The following is a 12,670-nucleotide window of genomic DNA, read 5'->3' as shown; positions in this document are numbered from 1 at the left end:
CCAGGTGTTTGTGTCGGCCACTAGGGTCGCTTATCTTAGTCACACAGCTACCTCATTGCGCCTCTTTTTTTTCTTCTTTGCGTCATGTGCTGTTTGGGGAGTATTTTTTGGAAGGGCCATCTGGCCTGACACTGCAGTGCCACTCCTAGATGGGCCAGGTGTTTGTGTCGGCCACTAGGGTCGCTTAGCTTGCTCACACAGCTACCTCATTGCGCCTCTTTTTTTCTTTGCGTCATGTGCTGTTTGGGGAGTGTTTTTTGGAAGGGCCATCCTGCGTGACACTGCAGTGCCACTCCTAGATGGGCCAGGTGTTTGTGTCGGCCACTAGGGTCGCTGAGCTTAGTCACACAGCTACCTCATTGCGCCTCTTTTTTTCTTTGCGTCATGTGCTGTTTGGGGAGTGTTTTTTGGAAGGGCCATCCTGCGTGACACTGCAGTGCCACTCCTAGATGGGCCAGGTGTTTGTGTCGGCCACTAGGGTCGCTGAGCTTAGTCACACAGCTACCTCATTGCGCCTCTTTTTTTCTTTGCGTCATGTGCTGTTTGGGGAGTGTTTTTTGGAAGGGCCATCCTGCGTGACACTGCAGTGCCACTCCAGATGGGCCAGGTGTTTGTGTCGGCCACTAGGGTCGCTTATCTTAGTCACACAGCTACCTCATTGCGCCTCTTTTTTTTCTTCTTTGCGTCATGTGCTGTTTGGGGAGTATTTTTTGGAAGGGCCATCCGGCCTGACACTGCAGTGCCACTCCTAGATGGGCCAAGTGTTTGTGTCGGCCACTAGGGTCGCTTAGCTTACTCACACAGCTACCTCATTGCGCCTCTTTTTTTCTTTGCGTCATGTGCTGTTTGGGGAGTGTTTTTTGGAAGGGCCATCCTGCGTGACACTGCAGTGCCACTCCTAGATGGGCCAGGTGTTTGTGTCGGCCACTAGGGTCGCTTATCTTAGTCACACAGCTACCTCATTGCGCCTCTTTTTTTTCTTCTTTGCGTCATGTGCTGTTTGGGGAGTATTTTTTGGAAGGGCCATCCGGCCTGACACTGCAGTGCCACTCCTAGATGGGCCAGGTGTTTGTGTCGGCCACTAGGGTCGCTTAGCTTACTCACACAGCTACCTCATTGCGCCTCTTTTTTTCTTTGCGTCATGTGCTGTTTGGGGAGTGTTTTTTGGAAGGGCCATCCTGCGTGACACTGCAGTGCCACTCCTAGATGGGCCAGGTGTTTGTGTCGGCCACTAGGGTCGCTTATCTTAGTCACACAGCTACCTCATTGCGCCTCTTTTTTTTCTTCTTTGCGTCATGTGCTGTTTGGGGAGTATTTTTTGGAAGGGCCATCCGGCCTGACACTGCAGTGCCACTCCTAGATGGGCCAAGTGTTTGTGTCGGCCACTAGGGTCGTTTAGCTTACTCACACAGCTACCTCATTGCGCCTCTTTTTTTCTTTGCGTCATGTGCTGTTTGGGGAGTGTTTTTTGGAAGGGCCATCCTGCGTGACACTGCAGTGCGACTCCTAGACGGGCCAGGTGTTTGTGTCGGCCACTAGGGTCGCTTATCTTAGTCACACAGCTACCTCATTGCGCCTCTTTTTTTTCTTCTTTGCGTCATGTGCTGTTTGGGGAGTATTTTTTGGAAGGGCCATCCGGCCTGACACTGCAGTGCCACTCCTAGATGGGCCAGGTGTTTGTGTCGGCCACTAGGGTCGCTTAGCTTACTCACACAGCTACCTCATTGCGCCTCTTTTTTTCTTCTTTGTGTCATGTGCTGTTTGGGGAGTGTTTTTTGGAAGGGCCATCCTGCGTGACACTGCAGTGCCACTCCTAGATGGGCCAGGTGTTTGTGTCGGCCACTTGGGTCGCTGAGCTTAGTCATCCAGCGACCTCGGTGCAAATTTTAGGACTAAAAATAATATTGTGAGGTGTGAGGTGTTCAGAATAGACTGAAAATGAGTGGAAATTATGGTTATTGAGGTTAATAATACTCTGGGATCAAAATGACCCCCAAATTCTATGATTTAAGCTGTTTTTTAGGGTTTTTTGAAAAAAACACCCGAATCCAAAACACACCCGAATCCGACATAAAAAATTCGGTGAGGTTTTGCCAAAACGCGTTCGAACCCAAAACACGGCCACGGAACCGAACCCAAAACCAAAACACAAAACCCGAAAAATTTCCGGTGCACATCTCTAAACATCGGTCAACAACCTATACAATAGGTAGACATTACAATCAAAATTTAAAATCCAATGTATGTCCCTCAGTGTTCCTCGGGATAGATCATGGGAAAAAAAGGGAGAACATATATAGTGTAATACCGTCAGATGATAAAAGTACACTTTTCTGTCAAAAAGGTGCAAAGAGTCCACTCCAAATAAGATTCCACTTCAAATAAGATTCGGAAACCCAGAATCCTCTTCTATGGTCACCACACACACTCAGTGAATAGAATAATGTAATGCTCACATGTATGCTTCCTTTTTGTAAACAGCTTCGGTGCCCATAAAAGTATCTTTATCCCTTCTCACCTTTTGGTATTGGAAATTGGCATCCATATAATACAGGACAGTCAAACAGTAAAAAATACAAATTTATTAAAATTTATTAAGAACATGAGGTCTAAGTCACATTATGGTTCAATCCAAAATACACAGAGGGAAACACCTGATGTGACCCGGGTATATAGGTATAGTTCCCTGTGTTTATGAACCCTTAATGCCGTACCTCATAAAAAAGACAGTATTTTCTACGCGTTTCGGTGCTTTGCGGCGCCTTTTTCAAGATAAGTGTCTGTAAAATAATTTTTTGCACAATGTACAAATACTTCATCTCTGTCCATATATATCCAATTTTATAAATACATCTGATGTAACACTGAATAGAATCTCTACTCACCAAAAAGTATTAAAATGGGCCTTCATGTATAGCCAAAGATACTGCTTCCAACCAGATCTGGTTAGCAGTTAGCAGTGTTTATTTAGAAAACCGGGGCAGCTTCCTCCCGGGGGTTGTGGACAACGAATTCCTCCCCCTGTCACTTTCAACTGCAATGACCTTCCTACCAGTGTGCATTGCGGGTGACTAATGGGATCCCCAAAGGTCTTCCCTGTCTCCCAAAGCATAGATGTCATAACCACAGTGACCTGAAGCAGAGTCGTCACTAGGGTTGATGTCACCCGGTATGATAACTCATGGTGTCACCCCCATGGACCTCCTTCCGTATCACACCACACGGAACCCTTAGTAATGTTTTTGTACTAGTTTTAGAGCAATTCTGTACGATATTGTGAGTCCAGGACTGCTGGGGAGCTTCTGGGGAGTTCAAGGGATAGTGCATGTAAATATTACATGCGATTCATCTTTCTGATGTATGGCCACCTTCAGGTATGCACAGTGACGGACTGAGGCCTCGATTCAGCCCTGGCATCTGTGAACGCGCGCGTCATGGGGGGGGGGGGGGGGGGGGGGGGGGGGCACGTCGCACGACGTATGAAGGCGTGCTGAGTCATGGGGCCATGGCAACGGCTGCTGGGGGCGGGGTGTGCCGCAGGTCCGAGGGAGTGGACTCGCGGCATGCCCTCATTTCGATGGAGACCATGGAACTAGAGAGCTGGAGGCTGCGCGCGGCCTTCACGGCTCTCTGAGTGACCAATTCGGCCCACCTGCCCATCGGCCCTACTGGCATGTGCCAGAAGTGCCAGATGGCCAGTCCGGCCATGGGTATGCACATTCATGCGGAAGTCTGTTTCATTACAAAAATTTGCAGACTCGCACTTACAGATGTGTCCTCCAACACTCTTGCAGCGGGAGGCAGATTATCCTGGTGCAGCCGCATCGCAGCACATGCCGTAGCCACCCACAGCTAAGAAAGAGCCTAATTCAGACCTGATCGCAACAGCAAATTTTTTCTCTAATGAGCAAAACCAAGTGTAGTGCAGGTGCACAGATATAACGTGCAGAGAGAGTTAGATTTGTGTGGGGTATATTCAAAATGAAATCTAAATTGCAGTGGAAAAATAAAGCAGCCAGTATTTACCCTGCACAGAAACAAAATAACCCACCCAAATCTAACTCTCTCTGCACATGTTATATCTGCCCCAGCTGCAGTGCAGCATGGTTTTGCCCATTAGAGAAAGATTTTCCTTTTGCGATCAGGTCAGAATTAGGCCCAAAATCCATTGATATGCAAAAAGTCACAGGTGTGTGTATATGCACGCACCCGCTAGCGGCCTAAACATTACTGCAATAACTACGGGTATCAGGAGCATTGCTAATCCCCAGTGGTGCAAGTGGAAAAATGTCTTAGTGTGTGCTTGACAAAAAAATGAGTGTGTCCGTGTGCCACAAAGGGGTGTGGTCAGTGAAAATGGGGCTTGTCGATATGACGCCCCCATTTCTTGTCACTCTGGGAACATTACTGTACATTCCATATGCACCTTACCTTTATGGTGGTTTCTCTGAAGAATGGGGAACCGCTGAAGAAATGTATCCTCACTGGTCAGACAGTGTCTTTAGTCGGTATTCACTATTCATGTAGGAAATCACATGGTCCATAAGATGCCTGTTTGTGTAGGAATATAACCAAAGTCATCATCATCTCCCCCCCCTGTATTTCTCAGCAACACTGTCTTCTCCCCCTGATATTCTCAGCCACACTATCATCTCCCCCCTGAGAGATTCAGCCTTTATTCCTCCATTCCTTCATTCTGTGTCTCTCAGCCTGCGTTCCCCTCCTTCATTTTGTGTCTCTGAGCCTGAGTCCCCCCTCCTTCATTCTGTGTCTCTCATCCTGCGTTCCCCCTCCTTCATTTTGTGTCTCTGAGCCTGCATTCCCCCCCTCCTTCATTCTGTTTCTCTGAGCCTTCGTTCCTCCACCTTCATTCTGTGTCTAAGCCTGCGTGTCCCCCCCTCCTTCATTCTGTGACTGAGCCTGCGTTCCCCTCCTTCATTCTGTCTCTCAGCCTGCGTTCCCCTCCTTCATTTTGTGTCTCTGAGCCTGCATTCCCCCCCTCCTTCATTCTGTGTCTTTGAGCCTTCGTTCCCCCACCTTCATTCTGTGTCTAAGCCTGTGTGTCCCCCCTCCTTCATTCTGTGACTGAGTCTGCGTTCCCCGCCTTCATTCTGTGTCTCTCAGCCTACGTTCCCCCCTCCTTCATTCTGTGTCTCTCAGCCTACGTTCCCCCCACTCCTTCATTCTGTGTTTCTTAGCCTGCATCCCCCCCCCACTCCTTTATTCTGTGTCTCTCAGCCTGCGCCACCCCCCTCGCCTTCATTCTGTGTCTCTCAGCCTTCATTCCCCCCACTCCTTCATTCTGTCTCTCTCAGCCTGTGTTCCCTCCTCCTTCATTCTGTCTCTCAGCCTGCTTCCCCCCCCACTTCATTCTGTCTCTCAGCCTGCATTCCCCCCACTCCTTCATTCTGTGTCTCTCAGCCTACTTTCCCCCACCTTCATTCTGTGTCTCTCAGCCTGCACCCCCCCCCCTTCATTCTGTGTCTCTCAGCCTTCATTCCCCCCATTCCTTAATTCTGTGTCTTTCAGCCTGCGTCCCCCCTCCCCTTCATTATGTGTCTCTCAGCCTTCATTCCCCCCACTCCTTCATTCTGTGTCTCTCAGCCTGCATTCCTCCAATCATTCATTCTGTGTCTCTCAGCCTTCATTCCTCGACTCATTCATTCTGTGTCTTTCAGCCTGCGTCCCCCCTCCCCTTCATTCTGTGTGTCTCAGCCTTCATTCCTTCACTCATTCATTCTGTCTCTCAGCCTGTATTCCTCCACTCATTCATTCTGTGTCTCTCAGCCTTCATTCCTCCACTCATTCATTCTGTGTCTCTCATCCTGCGTCCCCCTCCCCTTCATTATGTGTCTCTCAGCCTTTATTCCCCCCCCCACTCCTTCATTCTGTGTCTCAGCCTACATTCCTCCACTCATTCATTCTGTGTCTCTCAGCCTGTATTCCTCCACTCATTCATTCTGTCTCTCAACCTTCATTCCTCCACTCATTCATTCTGTATTTCTCAGCCTGCATTCCCCTCCTTCATTTTGTGTGTGTGAGCCTGCGTCCCCCCCTTCATTCTGTGTCTCTGAGCCTGCGTTCCCCCCACCTTCATTCTGTGTCTGAGCCTGCGTTCCCCCTCCTTCATACTGTCTCTCAGCCTGCATTCCCCGCCTCCCTTAATTCTGGCTCTCAGCCTGCATCTCCCCCCTTCATTCTGTCTCTCAGCCTGCGTCTCCCCCTTCATTCTGTCTCTCTCAGCCTGCGTGTCCCCACCCTCACTCTGCCTATCAGACTGCTTCTTCCCCTTCATTCTGTCTCTCAGCCTGCATCCTCCCCTTCATACTGTCTCTCAGCCTGCAATACCCCCTTCATTCTGTCTCTCAGCCTGCATTCCCACACCCCCTTCATCATTCTGTCTCTCAGCCTGCATTACCGCCCCCCTTATTCTGTCTCTCTCAGCCTGCGTCCCTCCCTCCTTCATTCTGTCTCTCAGCCTGCATTACCCCCACTCTTGATTATGTCTCTCAGCCTGCGTGCCCCCCCTTCATTCTGTCTCTCAGACTGCATTCACTCCCCATTCATACTGTCTCTCAGACTGCATTCCCCCCTTCATTCTGTCTGTAACCCTTTCTCTGACTAATTTCCCTACCTAATGGGGAAATACTGGAATGGTGAGTGCCTCCACCCAAGCAAATAATAGTAGGCTTGGCTTGCTTGGAAAAGCCCTAGATATTTCCGGTGATAGGGAGTTGCTCCCTAAGTGGGATATGATTACCTGCTACGTACCTTACCTATTTGTATCTCTTACAGAATAGTAATAGACCCCCTCACTTTAGATCCAGGAGTCGGGTGCTTGTATCAATTTTAATTCTAGCATATAAAATGTAACATCAAGGTAATAATAACAATTAAATACAGTTCAACTCCCCCTTTCCCTACAACCCCGTTTATATTCCTATACAAGGTAGATTGCATGCTGTACAAAAACACAGCTGTTACCTTGGTACCATAAAAAATTGAGCTCAGACATATACTGTTACTATTGGATGGAATACCTGGGTATTATAGGGAGGTTGACGTTATGCAGAAAGTTGATAGTTGTGGCCCTTGTGTGGGTGACGGTTTTGCCAGTGTCACTCTACCACCTTTACCACTAGGACTGCCCAGTAGTAAACTCCTTCCTGCACTTTAACAATGGATATGGGATAGCTGCTGCACGGGGTAGCCTCACCCTTTATGCCTTTATTGTCCACGGGAACCTTTACCATATCTCCTACTTTAGGTGGTGGGTCGGAGTAGGTGCTTGGCATTGCATGATACAAATTATAATCCACTAGTTGTCTGATGATAGGAACTCTCCTCTTTCAGGAACTAACACAGTGTCTGAGAGGAGGTAGTAGATGCTGACACCTGCGAGCTATCGGGTATCCAAGTTCAATGTAGAGTGGCTACATAACCACATTGCGTGGTAATTACAGTACAACAGCTCTCCTAATTCAGTCAAAGAGTTTATTGGGAGCCTACCTATCAGGACGATATGGGCGACTCACAGAATTGTATCACCGGGTACTTATCTGAACTTCCGATGTCCTGTCTACTTCTTCCTTAAGAGTTAATGGCAGCCAGGGCTGTATATAATAGTCTTATTATCCAGCGGGCGCGTTTAACTACCGGCAGGAGCTCTATACTCCCCCAACACCTGTTGTCTATTTCTGACAGTCTCAGCTGGACAGGTATGATAAAGTATTAGTGGCTGAGAAGGGAGGGATCTGACATAATATGTTTAACTGGACACCAATTAATAATTTAGGACTCTGACAGTGTCTTAGCATCCATTAGTCAAGCTGTCCGTGGCCAGTTAACTGAATCAGAGGGCAGGTACTTTTCTCCTCCGTAACGCCCCTTCGCCTAACAGATCAGCTGGGACACACTCACTCCCCCAGGTTATTCCTACCACCTCCGTGATCGCCTCCTGGGTGGTACCGGTCACTGCTCTGCTCATGAGTACATTGTCTAGCCGGCACAGGTACTTTCTATTAACTCCGTGTCTGTACCGCTAACTAGCGCTGCAGCTCCCCCATTAGCCAGCCTGCTCTGCTCCTTCTTTCTCTCCACCACCAACCGTCCTCTTTCTCTCCCATTTCCTCTCTGCTCGCGCCGCTTCCCGTTCCCATCCGGGCAGTACGAGTCCCTGTGTCCGCGCTGATGGGGGCAGACACCGCGGTCCTGCATATGATTCCTCCCAGGCATGACAGCAGCCCATGCACCCCAGTGACTCACCAAGCACTACACATATTCATTATAGTAACAACAAAGTCGATAGAAGTGGAGATCACCATCTAGAACATGTATTATTCTACTTCTCTTGACCATATATTTACATATCATATCCAAAGTAAGGCCATGACATCACTAATCCTGGATGGAACACTAAGGGTATCTCTTTGGGTAGTACTAATTGGTCATACGTAAGTATTTTTGGGGGTCTACGTTCTCTTTGTGGGCGTGGAGCATGAACACCTTCTGTCTCTGCTCAACTGCCTACCTTGCTACGGGGGGTACTGTCAACAAAAGGTTCAGCATACTCATTAGTGTGGTCCCATTCCCCATTACTCTCTGCCACTTACAGAGGAATTTAACTGCAGGGGATGATTACTACCATCACTCTCTTGCTCCCCACGGAGTATATCAGGGACACTGGTTAAATCAGGGATACTATCCTTATAATTACAGCCCAGCCCCATATAATCATCGGCCACATTACCAATGTCTTAATTTTCCCCTAGCACATCTTCTGCCAGGGATGCTTCAGTGGTAGGTACAACTTTGGGCACCAGTTTCCTCGTACTATTATCATACTCGTCAATTTCCCATCGTATATCTTGACTGATGGGTAACAAATGATGCCTATGGTACCTTAAGACCGGTCCAAGTTTTCCCCTTGGGCTTCAGCTGATATACTGGAAGGTTGGATAGTTGCTTTACTACAATATAAGGATCTGATTTCCACCGATTGTTAAGCTTCTGTCTCTTGGAGGACCCCAGGGTTTTTATCAATACTCGATCTCCTGAAACCAATCGATGCTCCTTCACATGAGCATTGTAGCGTTGTTTATTCCTTTTTTCCAGTTTCATAGCTTCCTGATGGGCGAGCTGATGAGCTTCTCTCAAATATTGCTTCAAGTATTTAATATATTGGCTGTGAGAAGAACCTGTAGAGGGATGCATCTTGGTCCCTAAACTTACATCTATTGGCAACAGAGCTTCACGGCCAAACATCAGCAAGTATGGAGTATATCCAGTAGCCTCATTCCTCGTGCAACTGTAGGCATGTACAAGATGAGCTATATACTGCTTCCAATGATGTTTCCTCGTGGAACTTAAAGTACCTAGCATGTTCAATAGTGTCCTATTGAACTGTTTCGGCTGAGGATCCCCCTGTGGATGATAAGGAGTCGTTCGAGACTTTTGTATTCCACAACAACCGAACAGCCCCCGGATTAGTCGATTCTCAAAACCTGTCCCTGATCGGAATGTATCCTTGCCGGCAAACCGTAATGTATAAAAAACTTTTCCCAGAGTGTCTTAGCAACAGTTACTGCTCTCTGATTGGAAGTCACATAGGCTTGTGCCTACTGGGTGAAATGGTCTGTGATGACTAATATATTACTATCTTGTCCTCCAGGACCTTCAAGGGATAGAAAGTCAATACATACTAAATCCATGGGACCCATACTCACAATGTACACTAATGGAGCAGCTTTCTCAGGCAGTCTTTTCCGGACTACGCAATTCCCACAGGTCTTGCAATACTGTTCAATATCCTGATTCATGAACGGCCAGTAAAACCTATCAGCAATTAGGGTCTGGTCTTATCATAACCCATATGTCCATGCTCATCATGTAATGCATGTAGTACAGTTAGCTTATATTTAGCTGGCAACACTATTTGTATCCGGTTGTTGCCATCCCCTCTCTGAGTGCTTCGGTATAGAACCCCATGCTTCAGTCGCAGCTTCTTTAGTTGCCAGGCTAAGACTCTTGACTTAGCTGACATCGTAGCTTTAGCTGCAACACCATGTACCAAAGAGCCGTTTAACAGCTGCAAAACAAGCAGTAGATCATCATTGGCCTTTTGCGCAGCTAACATTTGTGCTGTGTCTACAATCTCTAGACCCTTCAGAGCAGCATTGTTCAACAGGCAGTACAACAGAGGGAGAGCGGAATCTGATATCCCCATGGAAACTATAGCCGGGCTTGATGAGTGGTGCAGAATGTTGGTTTGGTGACAGAGACCTTTCACCGTGGCAGCTGGCACTTCAATCCATTCATCAGTATAGTTGCACACCCCTAACCATGGCTGTCTGGATAATGCATCTGCGTCAATGTTGGAGACCCCCGGGCGGTACTTTATAGTAAAGTCGTAGTTGGACAGGGCAGCTAGCCACCGATGGCCAGTGGCATCCAGCTTAACTGTTGATTGTATATAGGTTAGGGGATTGTTATCAGTATGAACGGTAAAAGGGATTCCATACAAATAGTCATGGAATTTATCCACGATAGTCCATTTTAAAGCCAGGAACTCTAACTTATGAATGGGGTAATTCTTCTCACCATTGGACAATCCCCTACTGATATAAGAGATTGGCTTCAATTGTTTGTCATGCACTTGATATAGGACTCCCCAATTCCAGAGAAAGACGCGTCAATGTGCACCTCATACGGAAGAGATGGATTGGCGTATGCCAACACCGGAGAGTTGATCAAGCTCTGCTTTAGGCTACTAAACGCGTTTTCGCACATCGCATCCCATTTTCTCCAAATTTTTCTTGAGGTCTGAAGTATCCACCTGCTCTTGCCTGTGGTGCAGGTCGCTTTCGGTTATTTGGAGGATATCCCTTGGTCAGTTCGGTCAATGGACGAGCAATCTTAGAATAATACGGCACGAATTTCCGGTAGTAGCCACAAAATCCAAGAAAAGACCTGAGATCATGAAGGTTGTCTGGTCGGGGCCAGTTCTGAACCGCCTCTACTTTATCTGGGTCAGTAGAAATCCCCTGCCTGCTGACAATATGTCCTAAGTACTTAACTACTGACTGACAGAAGTTGCACTTTTTGACTGACAACTTTAATCCTCTTGATTGAAGCCTGTCTAACAGCTTTAATAACCTTTCATTGTGTTCCTCCAGTGTTTTTCCAAACACAATAACGTCATCCAGGTATACCAACACTTCCCGGTAACACATATCCCAAATGGTTTTCTCCATCATCTGCTGAAATGTTGCCAGAGCACCTTTTATACCTTGCGGCATTTTGAGGAATTCAAAGAATCCTATCGGACAGATAAACGCAGTTTTACAACTATCTGCTGCATTCATGGGAATTTGATAATAGCCACTGCGTAAATCTAAAACAGAAAACCACTGCCTCCCTCGAAGGCAAGAGCTTCTTCAATCTTGGGCACAGTATATTGATCGGGTACCGTACGAGTGTTTAAGGTGCGATACTGTATGCACAGTCTGATGTCTCCATTTTTTTTCGGGACACCACAATAGGTGATGCATACAGACTTTCCGAATCAGCTATAACTTGATTCTCGAGCAAACCCCTTAGATGTTTTCTTATGTCTTCAAAATCGGCGGGAGCCAACCGTCTTGATCTTTCTCTGAACGGAGTGTCGTTGTTCAACTTAATGGTATGTTCTACGCCATGAGCGGTCCCTATATCCCACTCTCCTCGGGAGAACACCGACTCCCATAGTTGGAGTTTTTGCATTAATTCTACTTTACTTTCTGGGTTGATATCACTACCCTGAAAGCATATTTCCAATGACAAAGGATCCTTCTTAGACGATCCCTGTTCGAATGCTGTTCCATTTACGTTTGATCTTGTCAGATGACCATCTATTTGGTTACTCATGTAACACCGATCCTGTGAATTCTCAAGATCTGGACCCAGCTTTTCACTCCAATTCTTAAGGGTCTTGAACAGATTGGTATTGGTACCCACAGTCACTGGTAATTTCCCATTGTCTCCCGGAGAATCGGGGCAAACTAAAGCCACTAGGGGGACAGTTTTGTTAGGAGTGCTCAACCCCGGTTCAAAGGTGATTCTAGTTTCAATATATCCCAAGTAAGGATATTTTTGCTCACTAAGGCCCCATATGGTGAGTCCACTCAGAGGCTGAATCGGGATGTCCAACAAGTGTGTTCGATACCAAGTCTTGAATACGATGGAAACCTGACATCCGTTATCCAGTAATACGGTACACTCATGCCCATTCACCATAGCTCTGACCAACGGTGCAGGTCCCATCAGACTATCTGGGATACTGTCGGACCACTGAGCACTCCCCATAGCAGATACATTTAAACTGGGGAGCCTGTGAGGGGATCACAGAACTCCCATTGGAGTTTTCCAGCGGTTCCGCCCTCCAACAATCATACCTTCTATTCTCCCCTCGGCTATGTTCTGTTAAGGGGCATTCAAAGGACTGATGCCCCACTTGACCACAAGCATAACATACTATAGGTGGCCGGTTCTCTCCTCTCCTATTCATCCCCCACCCTATACCTGAAGGCATATGCGGCCGGGAGCTCTGGCTAGTCTGTAAAGCAATCAATTGTTCTATCTTCTTGTTCTGTTCCTCTATTAGGGTTAATATTCATTCATCTATTGGGGGTTT

Source organism: Pseudophryne corroboree, chromosome 5 (genome assembly GCF_028390025.1).
Source record: "Pseudophryne corroboree isolate aPseCor3 chromosome 5, aPseCor3.hap2, whole genome shotgun sequence".
NCBI classification, from domain to species: Eukaryota; Metazoa; Chordata; class Amphibia; order Anura; family Myobatrachidae; genus Pseudophryne; species Pseudophryne corroboree.
This window is presented reverse-complemented; position numbering follows the sequence as displayed.